The sequence below is a fragment of the Cucumis sativus genome, unplaced genomic scaffold (assembly GCF_000004075.3).
Source record: "Cucumis sativus cultivar 9930 unplaced genomic scaffold, Cucumber_9930_V3 scaffold80, whole genome shotgun sequence".
Lineage (NCBI taxonomy): Eukaryota > Viridiplantae > Streptophyta > Magnoliopsida > Cucurbitales > Cucurbitaceae > Cucumis > Cucumis sativus.
In genome coordinates, this window is record NW_022279571.1 from 133,753 (window position 1) to 154,133 (window position 20,381).

Consider the following 20,381-nt stretch of genomic DNA (forward strand, 5'->3'; position numbering starts at 1 on the left):
TAACCAACAATAACAAAAAAATAAACCTTAAGCCTTGATCCTTGCAGTCCATTGGGAGGTTCAGAACGGGACATGATCGAGAACAATCGATTCCGAGCTGCAGGTTTCGACATCGACAATGAATTTCCAAGTAAATGAAAATTTTGGAAATGGGTAGTGAAGAAAAATAAGGTTGAGAGGATTTTGTTTGGTGAGTGGGAAAAACTCTAGCCAGTGGAAAGAGAATGGAAGAAATGGGGTTTAGTTTACACAGATTTTTCTTAATGATTGTTGGAAGAACAAAGAGATTGTGAGAAGGTTTAACGGCAACGACAATGGCAGAATGTTAAATCCCCGAAAAGACTAAATGGCCAATTGAGAGGAAGAAGGAAGAAAGAAATTCTCTTTCAAGCTAGGGAAAAGACAGAGGAATGGGAATTGAATTGTACGTTTGGTATGGCTATATGCAATTTTCTTGCTTCTTTATGGATATGTTGTACAAAGAGTAGAACGATGACATGGTTCACTTTGTTTCTCTCTTTACAAAGTAACCAATGACTTAAAAGAAAGACATTGAACAACAAATGACCAATAGAAAACAATATACTCAAGAAACAATAAAAAAAATGCAGAAATTAAAAATATAATTGGAAGTAGGAAAAAAATGGAAGGAAGAAAAATACCCCAAAAGTTCTAAATGCAATACGATCATAACAAACATGTCTCACTGTGAACAAATCGAACAAGCTCTATAACGAATTTTGTAGTGGGATTCCGACTCATAGAAGCCGGCTCCAGGCTTGCACAACGAATGACCAATACAAAATAAGATCCAGTAAAAAGAAAGGCCCAACTAAAGTGAAATTAGAAGACACACACGTCCTATATTAAGGTAGAGTCAAGGTAATTTAGAAAAATTCATTACCGGACAACTACCTCAAAATTACCCGAACTTATAAACTATACAATTATTTTTTCCTGATGTTCCAAAACACTTGCCAACTGAAATTTTCTTTTGACAAATATGCAATGGGTTTCTTGAAATTGAATGCTCAATCCAGAAATTGAAAATGAAATTGGAAGTAGAAAAAAAATGGAAGGAAGAAAAATACCCCAACAGTTATAAATGCAATGTGAACATAACAAGTTGTATCATCATGAACAAATTGAACAATCCCCAAAACAGATTTTGCAATGGGATTCTGACTCCAACAAATTGCATCCATGTTGACCAAAACTTTCCGAACAAAGGATTCAGCTTCCCATCAACATGCATCACAAACCTATAACTTTAAATTCTTCAAAAGCAATGGAATTAAATCAAGGCAAAAAAAACACAACAAGAATTCTAACCAACGATAACAAAAAAATCCACCTTAACCCTTAATCATTGTCGTCCAATGGGAGGTTCAACATTGGACATGATTGAGAACTATTGGTTCCCAGCCGCAAGTTTCGGCATCGACAAAGATTCTCCGAGGGAAATGAAGATTTTGGAAATTGGTAGTGAAGAAAAATAAGGTTGAAAGAATTTTGTTTGGGGAGTTGACAAAATTGTAAACCGAACCCCATGTGTTTCATTTTTCTCCTCATCGGCCAGAATTTTGTCAACTCCCCAAACAAAAAATCCTGGCCGATGAGGAGAAAAATGAAACACATGGGGTTCGGTTTACAATGATTTTTCTTAATGATTGTTGGAAGAACAAAGAGATTTAAGGGTAACAAAAAGAATGGAAGAATGTTAAATCCCAAAAGACTAAATGGCCAATTGAATGCTTAAGGAAGTTTGATTTGCCTGTTTTAGCAGTTTTTTTGCTTTTTTATGTAAATGTTGTAGAAAGAGTAGAACAAGGACATAATTCACTTTTTTTTCTCTTTACAAAGTAACCAATGACTTAAAAGAAAGACATTGCACACTAAATGCCCATTAGAAAACAATATACATCGAAAAGAATAAAAAATATGCAAAAATTCAAAATGAAAGTGCAAGCAGAACAAAACGGACTTGATTCACCATGAACAGATAGAACAAGCTCCAAAACGGATTTTGAGTAGAATTTCGTCTCAGATTTGCAGTCTCCAGGTTTTCCAAAACGTTCCTAAGAAAGAATCAGCACAACCCACAACTTTAAATTCTTCAAAAACAATGAAATTAACTCAAAGCAGAAAAAAAAAGACAAAAACTCTAACCAACGATAACAAAAAAATAAACCTTAACCTTTGATCCTTGCAATCCATTTGGGGGTTCAGCACTGGACTTGATCGAGAACAATCAGCTCCCAGCCGCAGGTTTCTGCATGGACGAAGATTTTTCGAGGAGGGAAATCAAATTTTTGGAAATGGGTAGTAAAGAAAAATAAGGTTGAAAAGATTTTGTTTGGAGAGTGGGCAAAATTCTAGCTGGTGAGGAGAAAAGAAAAGACATGGGGTTCAGATTCGAGGGATTTTTCTTAATGATTGTTGGAAGAACAAAGAGATTGTGAGGAGATTTAAGGGTCATGACACAAATATTAAATCAAAAATGAAGAAATGGCCAATTGAATTTTAAAGAAAGTTTCACCTCCCTGTTTGCAGTTTTCTTGCTTATTTACGGAAATGTTGTAGAAAGAGTACACGATGAAATAATTCACTTTGTATTTCTCTTTATAAAGTAACCAATGACTTAAAACAAACACATTGCACAGCGAATCACCAACATAAAATAATATGCAATAGAAAAGAAAGACCCAACTAATGTGAAACTAGAAGACACACATGTCCTCTATTAAGGTAGAGTCGAGGTAATGTAGAAAAATTGATTGCCGAACAACCAATTTTTCTTAAATCACCTCAAAATTACCTTATAAACTATACAATTACTTTTTTCTGATATTCCAAACCACTTGCCAACTGAAATTTGCTTTTGACAGTATACAGTGCATTTCCTGAAATTGAATGCTCAATCAAGAAATTGGAAATGAAATTGGAATTAGAAAAAAAATGGAAGGAAGAAAAATACCCAAAAAGTTCTTTGTATCATTATGAACCGAACGAACAAGCCCCAAAAAAGATGGGCAGTGGGATTCCCACTCAGATAAACTGCCTCCATGCTCACCAAAACATTCCTAACAAAGGATTCAGCTCCCTATCAACGATCATCACAACCCATATCTTTTAAATTCTTCAAAAACAATGCAATGAAATTAGAGCAGAAAAAAACAGAACAACAACTCTAAACAACGACAACTAAAAGATAAACCTTAACCCTTGATCCTTGCAATCCATTAGAACCGGCACTCGACAAGATCGAGAACAATCGATTCCCAGCTGCAGGTTTCAACATCGACAAAGAATTTCCGAGGGAAATGAAAATTTTGGAAATGGGTAGTGAAGTAAAATAAGGTTGAAACGATTTTGTTTGGAGAGAGAGAAAAATTATGGCCGGTTGGGAGAAAAGGGAAGACATGGAGTTCGATTTCTAGGGATTTTTCTTAATGATTGTTGGAAGAACAAAGAGATTGTGAGGAGATTTAAGGGTATCGTCACGAATGGCAGAATGTTAAATCACAAAAGACTATTGTTTTCTTGCTTCTTTATGGAAATGTTGTAGAAAGAGTAGAACGATGACATGGTTCACTTTGTTTTTCTATTTACAAAATAACCATCGACTTAAAAGGAAAGAATTTGCACCACAAATGACCATTAGAAAACAATATACATAAGAAAGAATAAAAAATACGCAGAAATTGAAAATGAAATTGAAAGTTGAAAATAAATGGAAGGAAGAAAAATACTCCAAAAGTTCCAAATGCATTACGATCAAGAGAAATTTGTATCAACATGAACTGATCGAATAAGCTCAAAATGATTTTGCAGTGGGATTCCGACTCAGATAAGCAGTCTCCAGTCTTGCCAAAACGTTCCTAACAAAGGATCATCACACCCATAACTTTAAATTCTTAAAAAACAATGGAATTGACTCAAAGCAGAAGAAAACGAAAGAAAAACTCTAACCAACGATAAGAAGAAAATAAACCTTCACCCTTGATCCTTCCAATCCATTTGGGGGTTCAACACTGGACATGATCGAGAACAATCAGTTTTCAGCTGCAGGTTTAGGCATGGACGAATATCTTCCAAGAAGGGAAACGAATTTTAGCGAAGTTTGATCTACCTGTTAGCAGTGTTCTTGTTTTTGTACGGAAATGTTGTAGAAAGAGTAGAACGATGAAATAAATCACTTTGTTTTTCTCTTTACAAAGTAACCAATGACTTAAGAAGAAGACATTGCACAACAAATGACCAATAGAAAATGATACGCAATAGAAAAGAATAAAAAAGAAAACAATATGCATTTTTGTTTTCAAATTCTTGGTCAAATCGCAATTCAGAAATGAAATTTGGTTCATTATCGATGATAATATGGTGAACTAAATAACATGAGTTTCAGAGTCATGGGAGAATAATAGCCTTGCTAATTGCTCAAACTCTGAATGTGAAGGCTTTTCCCATGTGAAGGAACCCAAAGAACCAGCCAAAGCAGCATGCTTCTTCCCAATGCAAGAACATTCAGTGTATCTTCTGATTATGTCCTGAATGCAGTAGGAAAAATGATATGAAGTTGTAATTCAAGCTAAGGTTTTGTTGCATAAACCAAAAACTTAGATGGATAAAACACAAAATGCATCCTGTTCCTACCTTATGCCTACTACATTGCTAACAATACACTTACTGCACTCTCAGAGAAGGAACCAGAAATGGTTCTTGATGATCTGTTAAAATCTTTTGATGAAAATGTAACTAGTGCAAAGAGCGTTGATGATTCTAAAACAGAGGCACCTCATGCTAACTCGGATGTGCAATGCTTCTCTGAAGATGAAAAAGTAAATGAAGTTTCGAAAGATGATGATTCTGTGGAGATTTCTGCTGAGAAAATCAATGAATCTGACAAATCTTCTCTGCCTACTGAAGACTTGGATGTTACTGAAGTTCACAAATCGAGCATTGCAGAAGAATTTGGTATGGAATTTGAATCTCAACAAAATGAGTCTACCTGTGAATTGAAACATAAAATTGAAGAAGATGTTGAAGAAGAAAACACACGTGAATAACTCTGCTGAAGAACTGTCTCTTCCCCACGAAAATGTGGAAGAAGAAACTGAAGTTGATGGAGATGATGCCTTGAGCAGTGATGAAGAATCTTTGGAAGTGAAAGACGATCAAGATGAAAATGATCAGATCCCACAACCGGAAATGTAGCATCAGATGCTGACATTGAAGGAGACAAGAAGGAAACAAAAATGGAGAAAAGTTCCGTTCAAGCTGAAGAAGATGATACAATTATCAATAAGTCCACGGAGGAGTTCCTCGAGAATGTTTCTGATGATTTGGTTGATGTCAAGATCCAATGGAAAATGGAAGAAGAAACTCTTCCTAAAGACATAATGTCGAAGCTATCGACTCACAACCAGAAATCCCAAATGCCATTGTTCAATGTGAGGAAGCTTTGGTGGAAATCACTATCACATCCTCCAACAACAATGCAGTTCAATCATTGGCAAACCAATTCCCTAGGCCAACAATAGAAGCCAAATCTCCCGTTGAAGAACAAACCATTAGTTTGCTAATGGACAACCCAGATGCTGAGGAAGAAGAAGCTGAAAAAGAACAGAACAAAGCAAAGTTCATTCAGTTAGTGGTGAAGAATGATAATACTAGCCTAAGGCAGCTGAGGAAGTTGTTCAAGGAAAAACTCCAACTTAACCATAAGAAGATGGAAAATAATAACATCAACACAAAAGTTGTTGGAGGTGGCGTGAAAGTGAGAACTGCTTTACAACCAGTGCCGGAAAACAGAATGACCATGCATTAAAAGTCTAGAAAGAGAGAGCATTGTGCATGGTTCAAACTGTGGTTTGCCTCATGTTATTGATTTTGTGTTTGTTTTATTCTTTCCATGATGTATTTTGAGAGGATGGGAAAATGAGGTATATATATGTATACGTGTAAACAAAATCTTGTAATATTGTGTTATCTTATTAACTATGTTGTGAAGTTTATGTAACATTTCACTTGATTGTACTTTTTTTTAAAATAGGACTTTTTTTTCATAATTTTTCAAACACAACTAATATCTACTTGGACTCCTTGTACTCCTTGTAAACGGAGTGTATTCTTGATTAACTTAAACACTTAAATTTTTTTACCACACATATCAATTACTAAAATTTCATAATATCAAAATTCAACATATCCATAAGTTAAAAAACATATTTGTAATAATACTCGAAATTTGGGATGGGTAGTCTGGGTTGTTAGTGTTGTTAGTGTTGTCAGTGTTAGAATACCCCTAGTGGTTTGTGTCAAAAATGTCTCCTTTTAAAAGTTGAAAGATGCCCTTAAACTTTCGAAAACGGTTCAAAAATACCATTGTCTTTGGTTTTAGATGAAAGTCGCTAAAGTTTTGTTTAAAAAATAATCATCAACTATTGAAAAGTTCTGTTTAAAAAATATTGATGAATTATTGAAAGTTCCATAAATATCCTTTTAAGCTTAAAAAAAATTCAAAAAAATGTTCATCAATCCAATTCATACACCTATTTCTTTACACTTATAATAAAAAGCCCATAGAAAGTAGAGAACTTGTGTAGAGAACTTTTCACTCTTGCCTGAAGCTACAATAGCCCGTAGAAAGTAGGAGAGTTAAGCTTGTTAGGTTAGAATGCGTCGGGTTCGTTTGGGATCAAAACTTGCATCAGAACTCTTCACTCACGGTCGAAGCTACAATAGCTGGTAGAAAGTAGGAGAGGTAAGCCTATTAAGTCATAATGCATTGGGTTCTTTCAGGATCAAACTTTTGTAGGAAACTCTTCACTCTCGACCGAAGCCACAATAACTTGTAGAAAGTAGGAAAGATAAGTTGGTCAGGTCGAAATGCGTCGGGTTCCTTCTGTATTAGTATTTGCGTAGGGAACTCTTCACTCTTGGTGAAAGCAACAATTTCCTGTAGAAAGAAGGTGAGTTGAAGCGATTAAATCATAATGCGATGGGTTCCTTCGGGATCAATACTTGCGTAGGGAACTCTTAACTCTTGGTGGAAGCAAAAATAGCCCGTAGAAAGTCGAAGAGTTAAGCCAATTAGTTTAGAATGTGTCGAGTTCCTTCGGGTTCAAAATTTTCGTAGGGAACTCTTCACTCTTGGTCGAAGCAACAATGGCCGGTTGAAAGTAGAAGAGTTAAGCCAGTTAGGTCAGAATGCATGTTTGGTTCTTTAGATATCCGAACTTGCACAAGGAAATCTTTGGGATCAGAACTTGTGTCGGGAACTCTTGACTCTCGATTGAAGCCACAATAGCTCGTAGAAAGTAGGAGAATTAAGCCGGTTAGGTTAAAATGCATCGGGTTCTTTGGGATCATAACTTCTTCGACAACTCTTCACTCTCGGCCGAAGCCACAATAGCCCGTAGAAAGTACGGGAGTTAAGCCATTTATGTTAGAATGCATCGGGTTCCTCGAGAATCAGAACTTGCGTAGGAAACTCTTAACTCTTAGTCAAAGCAACAATAACGCATAGAAAGTCGGGGAGTTAAGCCGGTTAGGTCGGTATGCATCGGTTTCTTCGGAATCAAAATTTGCTTAGGGAACTCTTCACTTTTGGCTGAAGCAACAATAGCCCGTAGAAAGTAGGAGAGTTAAGCTGGTTAGGTCGGAATGCGTCGGGTTCACTTCGTATCAAAATTTTCGTAGGGAACTCTTCCCTCCTGGCCAAAGAAATAATTTCATATAGAAAGTAGGAGAGTTAAAGCGGTTAGATCAGAATGTGTCGGGTTCCTTCGGGATCCATACTTGCGTAAGGAACCCTTAACTCTTGGCTGAAGCAAAAAGAGCCTGTACAAAGTCGGATAGTTAAGCCAATTAGGTCAGAAATGCGTCGATTTCCTTCAGGATCAAAATTTTCGTAGGGAACTCTTCACTCTTGGCTGAAGCTTCAATAACCCGTTGGAAGTAAAAGAGTTAAGCCAGTTAGGTGAGAATGCGTTTAGATCTTTCGATATAAGAACTTGCGTAGGGAAATCTTCACTTATGGTCGAAGCAACAATAGCCCGTAGGAGGTAGGAGAATTAACTCGGATAGGTCAGACTGCATCAAGTTCCTTTAGGATCAGAACTTGTGTCGGGAACTCTTCACTCTCAGTTGAAGCCACAATAGCCCATAGTAAGTAGGAGAGTTAAGCCGAATATGTTAAAATGCATCGGGTTCCTTCCTGACCAGAAATTTCATGGAACTCTTCACTCTCGGCTAAAGCCACAATAGCCTGTAGAAAGTAGGAGAGTTAAGCCAGTTAGGTCAAAATGCATTTGGTTCCTTCGATATTAGAACTTGCATAAGGAACTCTTAACTCTTGGTCGAAGCAACAATAGCCCATAAAAAGGTTGAGAGTTAAGCCGGTTAGGTCGGAATGCGTCGGGTTCCTTCAGAATCAAAATTTGCGTAGGGAATGCTTTCTTGGCCGAAGCAACAATAACTTGTAGAAAGTAGGAGAGTTAAGCTGGTTAGGTCAAAATGTGTCAGGTTCCTTCAATATCAGAATTTGCATAGGGAACTCTTCCCTCTTGGCCGAAGCAATACTATAGAAAGTATGAGAGTTAAAGTGGTTAAATCATAATTCATTGGGTTCCATCGAGACCAATACTTTCGTAGGGAACCCTTAACTCTTGGTGGAAGCAAAAATAGCCTGTAGAAAGTAAGAGAATTAAGACGGTTAGGTCAGAATGCATCGAGTTCCTTTGAAATCAGAATTTTCGTAGGGAACTCTTTACTATTGGCCGAAGCAACAATAGCCCGTTGGAAGTAGAAAAGTTAAGCCAGTTGGGTCAGAATGCATTTGGTTCTTTCGATATCAGAACTTGCATAGGAAAATCTTCACTCATGGTCAAAGCAATAATAGCTCGTAGAAAGTAATAGAGTTAAGCTGGTTAGGTTAGAATGCATCGAGTTCCTTTGGTATCATAACTTGTGTCAGGAACTTTTCCCTCTTAGCTGAAGCCACAATAGCCCATAGAAAGTATGAGAGCTAAGCAAAATAGGTTAAAATGCGTCGGGTTCCTTCCAGATCAGAACTTGTGTTGGGAACTTTTCACCCTCGGTTGAAGCCACAATAGACCATAGAAAGTAGGAGAGTTAAGCCGAATAGGTTAAAATGCATCTAGTTCCCTCGAGATCAGTACTTTCATCAACAACTCTTCACTCTCGACTAAACCCACAATAGCCCGTAGAAAGTAGGAGAGTTAAATCGGTTAGGTCAGAATGCGTCGGGTTCCTTTAGGATCAGAACTTGCTTAGAGAACTCTTCACTCTTTGTCGAAGCCACAATAGCCCGTAGAAAGTAGGGGAGTTAAGACGGTTGGGTCAGAATGCATCGGGTTCCTTCAGAATAAGAACTTGCATATAGAACTCTTAACTCTTGGTCGAGGCAACAATAGGTCGTTGGAAGTAGAAGAGTTAAGCTAGTTCGGTCAAAATGCATTCGGTTCTTTCGATATTAGAACTTGCGTAGGAAAATCTTCACTCATGGTCGAAGCAACAATAGCCCATAAAAAGTAGAAGAGTTAAGCATATTAGGTCAGAATGTATAGAGTTCCTTTGAGATCAGAACTTGTGTCCGGAACTCTTCACTCACGGCCGAAGCCACAATAGCCCATAAAAAGTAAGAGAGTTAAGCCGATCAGGTTAGAATGCGTCTGGTTCCTTCGTGATCAGAACTTGTTGTGAACTCTTCACTCTCGACCAAGCAACAATAGCCTGTAGAATGTAGGAGAATTAAGTCGGATAGCTCAGAGTGCGTAGGGTTCCGTCCGGATCAAAACTTTCATAATGAAATCTTCACTTATGGTTGAAGCAACAATAACATGTAGAAAGTAGGAGAGTTAACCCGATTAGGTTAGAATGCGTCGAGTTGCTTTGGGATTAGAACTTGTGTGAGGAACTCTTCACTCTCGGCCGAAGCCACAATAGCCCGTAGAAAGTAAAAGAGTTAAGCTGGTTTGATTAAAATGAATCGGGTTCTTTTAGAATCAGAACTTGTTCGTGAACTCTTCACTCTCGGCTGAACCTACAGTAGCCCGTAAAATGTAGGAGAGTTAAGCCGAAAAGCTCAAAGTGTGTCAGGTTCCTTCCGAATCAGAACTTTTATCGGGAACTCTTCACTCTCGGCTAAAGCCACAATACCCCATAGAAAGTACGAGAGTTAAGTCGGTTAGGCAAAAATGCATCGGGTTCCTTCGTGATCAAAACTAGCGTAGAGAACTTTTCACTCTTTGGTCGAAGCCATAATAACCCGTAGCATGTAGGAGAGTTAAGCTGGTTAGTTCAGAATGTGTTGGGTTCCTTCGAGATCAGAACTTGTGTGGAGAACTCTTCAATCTTTGTCGAAGCCATAATAACCCATAGAAAGTAGGAGAGTTAAATCGATTAGGTCAGAGTGCATCGGGTTCCTTCGAGACATGAACGTGCATTAGGTACTCTTCACTCTTGGATGAAGCAATAACAGCCCATAGAAAGTTAGAGAGATAAGTCGATTAGGTCGCAATGCATCGGGTTCCTACGGGATCAAAACTTGCGTAGGGAACTTTTCACTTTTGGTTGTAGTAACTATAGCCGGTAGAAAGTAGGAGAGTTAAGCGGGTTAGGTCAAAATCCATCGGGTTCCTTTGAGTTCAGAACTTGCGTAAAGAACTTTTCACTTCGCCGAAGCCACAATAGGCCGTAGAAAGTAGGAAAGTCAAGCCGGTTAGGTCAAATGCATCGGGTTCCTAAATTGCATAAGGAACTCTTCACTCTTGGTTGAAGCAACAATAGCCTGTAGAAAGTTGGATAGTTAAGCTAGTTAGGTCAGAATACGTCAGGTTCCTTCAGAATCAAAGCTTGCGTAGAGAACTCTTCACTCTTGGCTGAAGCAACAATAACGGTAGAAAGTAGGAGAGTTAAGCTGGTTAGGTTGGAATGCATCAAGTTCTTTACGTATCAGAATTCACATAGGGAACTTTTTACTCTTGGCCAAAGCATCAATTTCTGTAGAAAGTAGGAGAGTTAAAGTGGTTAGGTCAGAATGCGTCGGGTTCCTTCGGGATCGATAGTTGTATAGGTAACTCTTCACTCTTGGCCGAAGCAACAATAGCAGTTGAAAGTAGAAGAGTTAAGCCAATTAGGTCAGAATGCGTTGGGTTCCTTCGATATCAGAACTTGCGTAGGAAAATATTCACTCATGGCCGAAGCAACAATAGCCTGTAGAATGTAGGAGAGTTAAGCCGATTAGGTCAAAATTCGTTGGGTTCTACGTATTCAACTTTTCCTTCCTTACACTTCTTTTTTTCTTGTTCATTTTATTGATATAATTTTTACCACAACTCATCAGATAGGAATTGATAACCATTTTCTTTTTTAGAACTGTTTTCTTTTTATTTTAAAAATTAAACATATATACAATGCTTGCACTTTTAAGATTAGTGGCGATTTAAGAAGAATGATGATGGTTCATTCGTGACTTTCATTTGTGGTTCTAGGCCTCTAAATTTTTTTCAATTACAATACTATGACGTCAAATAACTGTCGCGAAAAGTATTATCCGAAAAGTTTCGCCTTTTCCGCGCGTTTTTTTTCCTTTTGTGATAATTTTTTTTCCTCCCTCCATTTTGTGATATAAACAACTGTCGTAGTAGATAATTTTTGTTGTAGTGTTACTACATTTGGAACTTGACAAAAACCTGTTGCTAGATGATCCCTTATATGACTAAATTTCTTTTTCCTAGTGTTTTTATTCACTTATAAAGTCATTTCAAACACAATACTATACATTTGATTTGTGAACTTTAGTCACTATGGTTTCTTTACCTATGCATTGCCAAATCAAGCACTATACCATAAAACTTCTAGGACTAACTTATGAATTGATCAATTAAAATGACATGATTTGCACTATAGACGCCTTTTGCACACCACTTAGGTTGGTTTAGCACTATAGTTCTTGTCTTATTTACCATTTTTGGTCGTTAATTCCTTCTTTGTTTTTCAATTTTTTGGTAGTTTATGAGTTAAGAAAGCTCACACTTAAGCATTGTTTGATAGTCTTTACAGCCTAAGCACCTCTTGGACACTACATAGGTTGGTTGGCACTATAGTTGATGCACTTGCACACTTGGTTTCCATTTAAGGTCCTTAAGTCCTTTTTGGTCACTTTTTGGTAGGTTATGTGTTGGAAATTGATAAGAAACCCCTAGGCATTGGATCTAAGAATCATGTTAAACAACAAGACTCAAAGAACACAACCCCACTAGCCGCAAAACCAATTTGATTTCAACCCCTAAGATAGGCTACATACAAATTGCTTAGATGATCTAAGAAACCAAGGATCGAACAAAATTAGAAACTCCCATCAATCCTTAATCTTCAAAACACTCCACAAGTAAGGTAGATCAACTCTCACTTGAATGCTTCAAATGTTTGTGCATTCTATCACAACAGACAAGAACAAAATTCTACATTCTAGAATTTTCAGATTTCTTTCATCCCAAATTCTTCTTTTTAAATGTGGAAAAATTACAACCCTATTTATACTAATTAAAATATGAAATGAAAGGTCAAAACATTTAATTTGATAACCTTTCAACTAACATAATAACTAAAAACACATAAACATTATTTCTTAAACATTTAAATTTATGACTTTTGAGTTGCCCAAAATAACTCTTCAACTTCCAAGCATTGCATCTCCTAACTTCTTCATTTGATTCAATCATGATTTCTTGATCCATATCAGGAATGCTCACAGTTAAACATTCTTGGTTTGTCTTTAAACCTTAGGCACCTTTTGGACACTACTTGGGTTGGTCTGGCACTATAGTTGTTGCTTTTGTGCACTTATTTTCATTTTGGGTCGTTAAGTCTTTTTTCTGACATTTTGGTAGATTTTGAGTTGAGAAAGCTCACACTTAAGCATTCTTTGGTTGTGTTTATATAATAGGCACGTTTTTTAAACTACTTAGGTTTGTTTGGCACTATAATTATTGCACATGCGCACTTGGTTGCCATTTCGGGTCGTTAAGTTATTTTTTCAGATATTTTGGTAGGATATGAGTCGACAAAGCTCACACTTACGAGTTCTTGGGTTGCATTTACAGCTTAGGCACTTTTTGGACACTACTTAGGTATGTTTCGCACTATAGTTGTTTCACTTAGGCACTTGGTTGCCAATTGGGGTCGTTAAGTCTTTTTTTTTTACATTTTTGTTTGTTATGAGTCGAGAAAGCTCACACTTAAATATTATTTGGTTGCGTTTATAGCTTACGCAACTTTTGGATACTACTTAGGTACGTTTGACATTTTATTTGTTGCTCTTGGGCACATGCTTGCCATTTCGAGTCGTTCAATCATTTTTTCTGACTTATCGGTAGGTTATGAGTCGGGAAAGCTCACACTTAAGCATTCTTTGGTTGTCTTTAAACCTTAGTCACCTTTTAGACACTAATTAGGTTGTTTTAACAGCATATTTGTTTAACTTACGCACTTGGTTGAAATTTTTGTTCATCAAGTCCTTTTTTGTGATTTTTTGGTAGCTTATGAGTTAAGAAAGCTCACACTTAAGCATTCAATGGTTGCCTTTACAACTTAACACCGTTTGGATAGTAGTTAGGTTGGTTTGACACTATAGTTATTGAATTTGGGCACTTGGTTGCCATTTCGGGTTGTTAAGTCATTTTTTTCTCATTTTTTCGTAGCTATGAGTTGGAAAAGCTCACAGTTAAGCATTGTGGTTGATTTTAAGCCTTATGCACCTTTTGGACACTAGTTAGGTTAGTTTGGCACTATATTTGTTGCACTTGGTTGCAATTCGAGTCGTTAAGTCCTTTTTTCTAACATTTTGGTAGGTTATAAGTAGAGAAAGTTCACACTGAAGCATTCTTTGATTGCATTTACAACGTAGGCACCTTTTGGACACTACCTAGGTTGGTTTGGCATTATAGCTGTTGCACTTGGACACTTGATTTCCACTTCAGGTCGTTAAGTCCTTTTTCTCACATTTTTTAAAGTTATGATTTGGAAAATCTCACACTTAAGCATTTTTTTTGCTGTCTTTAAACCTTAGGAACCTTTTGGACATTAATAAGGTTTCTTTGGCACCATAGTTGTTGCACTTTGGCACTTGGTTGCAATTTCGGGTTGTTAAGTCCTTTTTTCTAACTTTTGTTAGGTTATGAGTCGGGAAAGCTAACACTTAAGCATTCTTTTGTTTCCTTTACAGCTTACGCACCTTGGTTTGGCACTATAGTTGTTGTACCTTGGCATTTGTTGTCATTCCGGGTTGTTAAATTCTTTTTTCTAACTTTTTAGTTGGTTATGAGTCTAGAAAGCTCACATTTAAGCATTCTTTGGTTTTCTTTAAAGCTTAGGCACCTTTTGGACACTACTTAGGTTTATTTGGCACTATAGTAGTTGCATTTGGGCACTTGGTTGCGATTTTAGGTTGTTCAGACCTTTTTTTCTCACTTTTTGGTAGCTTATGCATTGGAAAAGCTCACAGTTAAGCATCGTTTGGTTGTCTTTAAATCTTAGGCACATTTTGGACACTAGTTAGGTTTGTTTGGCACTATAGTGTTGCATCTGGACACTTGGATGCAATTTGTGTCGTTAAGTCCTTTTTTCTAATATTTGAGTAGGTTATGAGTAGAGAAAGCTAACACTTAAACATTCTTTGTGTTGGAATTTATGTCCTAAAACAGAACAAGAATTCTAACCAACGATAACAAAAAAATCCACCTTAACCCTTGATCCATGCCGTCCATTGGGAGGTACAGCACTGGACATGATTGAGAACTATCGGTTCCCAGCCGCAAGTTTCGACATCGACAAAGATTTTCCAAGGGAAATGAAAATTTTGGAAATGGGTAGTGAAGAAAAATAAGGTTGAAAGGATATTGTTTGGAGAGTGGACAAAATTATGACCGATGTGGAGAAAAGGGAACATATGGGGTTCGGTTTACAGGGTTTTCTTAAGGATTGTTGGAATAACAAAGAGATTGTGAGGAGATTTAAGGGCAACGACAAGAATGGCAGAATGTTAAATCCCAAAAGACTAAATGGCCAATTGAATGTTTAAGTAGATTGATTTGCCTGATAGCTGTTTTCTTGCTTCTTTACGGAAATGGGGTAGAAAGAGTAGAACGATGACATAGTTCACTTTGTTTTTCTCTTTACAAAGTAGCCAATGACTTAAAAGAAAGACATTGCACAACAAGACCATTAGAAAATAATATACATAAGAAAGAATACAACGTAAGCAGAAATTGGAAGTAGAAAAGAAATGGAAGAAAAATACCCCAAAACTTCAAAATGCAATATGATCATAACAAATTTGTATCATCATGAACAGATCGAACAAACTCCAAAACAGATTTTGCAGTGGGCTTCCGACTCAAATAAACAGCCTCCATGCCCTTGGAAAATGAGACTGATGCCAAGCCTTCCTCAGCCAAGGCTATGGAGATTGAATCTGCAAATGTTGCTTCACCTTCACTTAGAGAAAGTGTTCCTGATCGGTGTAACAATAAGTCTGGACAGGGAAATAAGATTGGACAGGCAAAAAGGAAAGGCAACACAGTTAAAGAGGGGGCGGCATCATCTGCAGAAGTTTCAAAAAAATCATTGGATGGAATGGATGACTCAGGAGCAAAGCTCGATTCAGATGCTGAAGAGACGGTTCCTGCTGGAGTTTCTGATGATGCTAAGGCTGCAGCTGAAGATGCAGGAGAAAGGGAAAGTGAGACTACAAGTGATTTTGAAACTAAGACATTGAAGCAGTCTGTTAGGAAGGGTGATGGAACCAGCAAGAGTGGGGGGAGTTCTTTAAAACAATCAGAGGTCAAGAGAAAGAAGGGATCAGCTAAATCTATTTCTGGAAAAAACGTGAAAAGATTGTCAGGTGATGATGATAAAAAGGAAACCACACCTGTGCTGAAACCAGCCTCCAAAAATTGGAAGTAAATCAAAGGATCAAGGCACTCTTGAAATTGGAAGTAAACTTGGTAGCACAGGTCCAAAAATCGCTGGCAAGTCGAAGAATGATGATGCCGAATCCAACAAGACTAGCAAATCTAAGGACGATGAGACATCCACACCTGCCGCTGTTGCAAAGTCCAACAAGCAAGATGTATCGAAGACGGGGAAAGGCAAGTCTACCAAAACAGGCGATAAGTCTAATAATACCAATCTCTCCACCAAGGTTAAGTTCACATCTTCAAAAGCAAAAGAAAAAGAAAGTGGAGATGTGAAGCATTCATCAACTTCTGGGAAAACAATGGAGAACTCAAAGGGAAAGTCACTAAATTCATCCAATGATCAGGGCAGTGAATCCAAGTCAGGAAAGAAAAGAAGAAGAGAGTCAAAAGGTTGATAACCACGTCTATTCCAAAAAGGTTGGAGTTGTCTATTCTTGGCTCAGTTTGCACCACATATTTGCAAATTCTACTATGAGTAGTTCTTGGCAAACTTGATCTCTGGATCTGATGATGTCTCTCATTGGCACATTTTCGAGATTGTCGTATATTCTTAGTTAGGTAGGTTAGCAGCAATTATAGGAGTGTGGCAGTTCTCTTTGTAGTTGTTTGGCGCTATTCATGTCATCTGTGGGAGGTAAATGACCAATAAAAAATAATACGCAATAAAAGAGAATCAGAAAGAAAACAATATGCATTTTTGTTTTCAAATTCTTGGTGAAATCACAATTCAGAAATGAAATTTGGTTCATTCTCCACGATAATATGGTGACCTAAATAACATAAGTTTCAGAGTCATGGGAGATTAAAAGCCTTGCTAATTGCTCAAACTCTGAATGCAAAGGCTTTTCCCATGTGAAGGAACCCAGAGAACCAGCCAAAGCAGCATGCTTCTTCCCAATGCAAGAACATTCAGTGTATCTTCTGATTATGTACTGAATGCAGTAGGAAAAATGATATGAAGTTGTAATTCAAGCTAAGGTTTTGTTGCATAAACCAAAAACTTAAATGGATAAAACACAAAATGCATCCTATTCCCACCTTATGCCTACTACATCGCTAACAATACACTTACTGCAGCACCAAGATACAGCTTGTAGCCAAATTTCAGAAGGAAAAAATATATTCAGATTTCTTCATATCGAGAATTCGGTGAAACGCACCTGAGTTTATTTACTCAACTAATCCACAACAATTTGTGATATGAACACTCTTGGCAGAGGTCCATTGACCCCATCACCATCGCAGCAGCATTAGAAATGAGCTGTTTCCACCAACATATTACTACATTGAACCAAGCAAGGAAGGACCAAAAACAGTGTAAATGGGACGTATGGTTACTCCATTTTCCCTGTTGTTGGGTCCAAAACTACCCATCGCTCATTCCATTTCCTCAACTGCAAACATTGTAATAGAGAAAATCAGATTTGCTACAATGAAGGCTCATTGCCATAAAAAATGCTGTCTAAGAATAGAAACGCAGAAAATATAAGGCTGATCAAATGTGACCACAATTCTGCATATGCGCACTACAAAACAGTCTGAGAATACTATCACATCGACGGCCATATTCATAAACACAAATATGCCGACAGTTAGATCACGAACATGGGCATTTCTCACATTTCTAATCTCCTTGAAATCACAAATCCCGACGTCCTAATCTTAATAAGTACTTCTAGGTGATTTAATTAAGTCTTCAAATATCACTAAAACAGTCAGAACGATTTAAATGGAAGACCTAAAGGCAGCGCAATTAAGCAGTAACCATCAATTCAAAACAAAAGGAAAGACAGAAAGAGTTGCAATGCGTTAGTTTACTGTTTCAGATCGCTTTAGAAGGGGACCCTGCAACAAATTCCGACCAGACCCAGAGGCCAGCTGCCGCTTGATCTTCTCCAAGCTGTCCCCGGCATCTTCCGCTCTCTCCACCAACAACAATCATAAATTAAAAACATGTCGAGCCAGGTAAAAAAAAAAAAACAGAACAAGAACACTAACCAACTTTTAAGGAATCAGTTCCCTGCCAACATGCATCACATCCCATAACTTTAATTTCTTCAAATACAAAGGATTTAACTCAAAGTAAAAAAAAAACAGAACACGAACTCTAACCAACAAAAATAGAAAAACCAACCTTAACCCTTGATCCTTGCAGTCCATCGGGAGGTTCAGCACTGGACATGATCGAGAACATTCGGTTCCCAGCCACAGGTTTGGCCATCGACAAAGATTTTCAGAGGGAAATGAAATTTTTGGAAATGGGTAGTGAACAAAAGTAAGGCTGAAATGATTTTGTTTGGAGAGTGGGCAAGATTCTGGCAAGTGAGGAGAAAAGGTAATACATGGGGTTCGGTTTACAGGGATTTTTCTTAACGATTGTTGGAAGAACAAAGAGATGTGAGGAGATTTAAGGGTAACGACACAAATGCAGAATGTTAAATCCAAAAAGGCGAAATGGCCAATTGAATATTTAAGGAAGTTTGATCTGCCTGCTAGCTGTTTTCTTGCTTCTTTATGGAAATGTTGCAGAAAGAGTAGAACGATGACATAGTGCATAATGTGTTTCTCTTTACAAAGTAACCAATGACTTACAAGAAAGACACCACACAACAAATGACCATTGGAAAACAATATACATATGAAAAACTAAAAAATTTGCAGAAATTGAAAATGAAATTGGAAGTAGAAAAGAAATGGAAGAAAAATACCCTAAAAAGTTGCAAGTGCAATAGGATCATAACAGATTGGTATCATCACGAACAGATCGAACAAACTCCAAAACAGATTCTTGGAGGCTGGTTCTTTTCTTTGGGGTCCCTCTCCTTTTCGGTTTTGTAACAGCTGGTTGGTGTCTAGTGATTCTAATCAGATTATTGTTGAAACAGTGAGCAACTCTAACTTCCAGGGATGGGCTGGTTTCATTCTTCATGAGCAGTTGAGATCAGTTAAATTGGCAGTAAAACTTGAATATTGCTGCGCAAGCTAAGGTAAAAAAAAAACAGAGAAATCCTTGATGTCAAAATTAGAAAAATATGATTCTGTGCTGAGTTGATTGGATTAAATCAAGAAGAGTTGAATTCTAGAGCTGCTTTGCAAGCAGAATTACTTAGTATTTATCAAAACGAAGAGCGTAATTTTATTCAGAAGAGTAAACTCAATTGGCTTTCTTCGGGTGATGAGAATACGGGCTTCTTCCACCGGTTTCTAATGCGAAAAAAAGAAGGAACCTCATAACTGAATTAAAAAATGATGATGGGGTTGTCTCGACTTCATTCCGCGACATTGAAAGGCTTATGCTAGAATTTTTGAGTCACTTTATACCAGAATTCCGGGGGACAGATTCATCCCTATTAACAGTAATTGGTCTTGTGTTTCCTCAATTCAGAATGAGGCTCTTGTTACCCAATTTTCAGTGGAGGAGATCTTTAAGGCATTAAGGCACTTGGCAACAATAAAGCTCCGAGAGCCGGATGGCTTCACAGTGAAGTTCCTAATCACCCAATGTCTATTTTCAAGGATATCTTCAAATCACTAATGTCTGATTTCCACAGAAATGGAAGATTAAATGCTTGCATCCAGAAAACTTCATTTGTTTAGTGCAAGAAAAAAGAGAATGTGACTCTAGTCAAGGATTTCCGTCCAATCAGCCTTACTACGTTAGCATACAAGGTGTTGCAAAGGTTTTATCTGAACGTCTAAAACAAGTTATGGATGCAATTATAAGCTCCACTCAAAGCGCCTTTATTGAAGGTAGGCAAATTCTTGACCCAATATTAATTGCTAACGAGGCCGTGGAAGATTATAGGGAAAAACGGAAAAAAGGATGAATTTTAAAACTTGACTTGGAAAAAGCCTTCGATAGGGTGAATTGGAACTTTTTAGACAAAAATTTATCTTTGAAAAAGTTTAGTTCAAAATGGATATCATTGATAATGGGCTGCCTAAAAAATCCAAAGTATTCAGTCTTCATCAATGGTAAGCCTAGAGGCCGGATAATAGCATCTAGAGGTATCCGCCAAGGGGACCCCCTCTCCCCCTTTTTATTCCTCCTAGTAAGTGAGGTTTTAGGAGAAATCATAAACAAGCTTCATATTAACAGCCAGTTTGAAGGTTTCCTTGTTGGCAAAGACTTGATCCACCTCCCTTTGCTTCAATTTGTCGATGATACTCTTCTCTTTTTATTCCAGCTTCCGATTATATATTTAGGTCTCCCTTTGGGAGGCTACCCTCGACAAAAGTCTTTTTGGCAACCAGTCATTGATCGAATTCACAAGAAACTTGAAAGGTGGAAAAGATATAACATCTCTAGAGGCGGAGGACAAACCTTATGCAACTCAGTTCTGGTTAGCCTTCCTATATACTACCTACTTTATT

At 37.4% G+C, this 20,381-nt stretch overlaps 2 long non-coding RNA genes across 2 annotated transcripts; both read right to left on the bottom strand.

The window, feature by feature from the left end:
• Nucleotides 1–1,720: 1,720 nt before the first annotated feature.
• Nucleotides 1,721–3,798, bottom strand: LOC116406266. The gene is made up of 3 exons (XR_004219293.1): nt 3,753–3,798; nt 2,198–2,272; nt 1,721–2,078 (listed from the first exon to the last, which is right to left on the bottom strand). It is a non-coding gene; the product is annotated as an uncharacterized LOC116406266 (long non-coding RNA).
• A 13,547-nt stretch (nt 3,799–17,345) lies between these two features.
• Nucleotides 17,346–17,961, bottom strand: LOC116406260. The gene is made up of 2 exons (XR_004219290.1): nt 17,826–17,961; nt 17,346–17,401 (listed from the first exon to the last, which is right to left on the bottom strand). It is a non-coding gene; the product is annotated as an uncharacterized LOC116406260 (long non-coding RNA).
• Between the last annotated feature and the right edge of the window lie 2,420 nt (nt 17,962–20,381).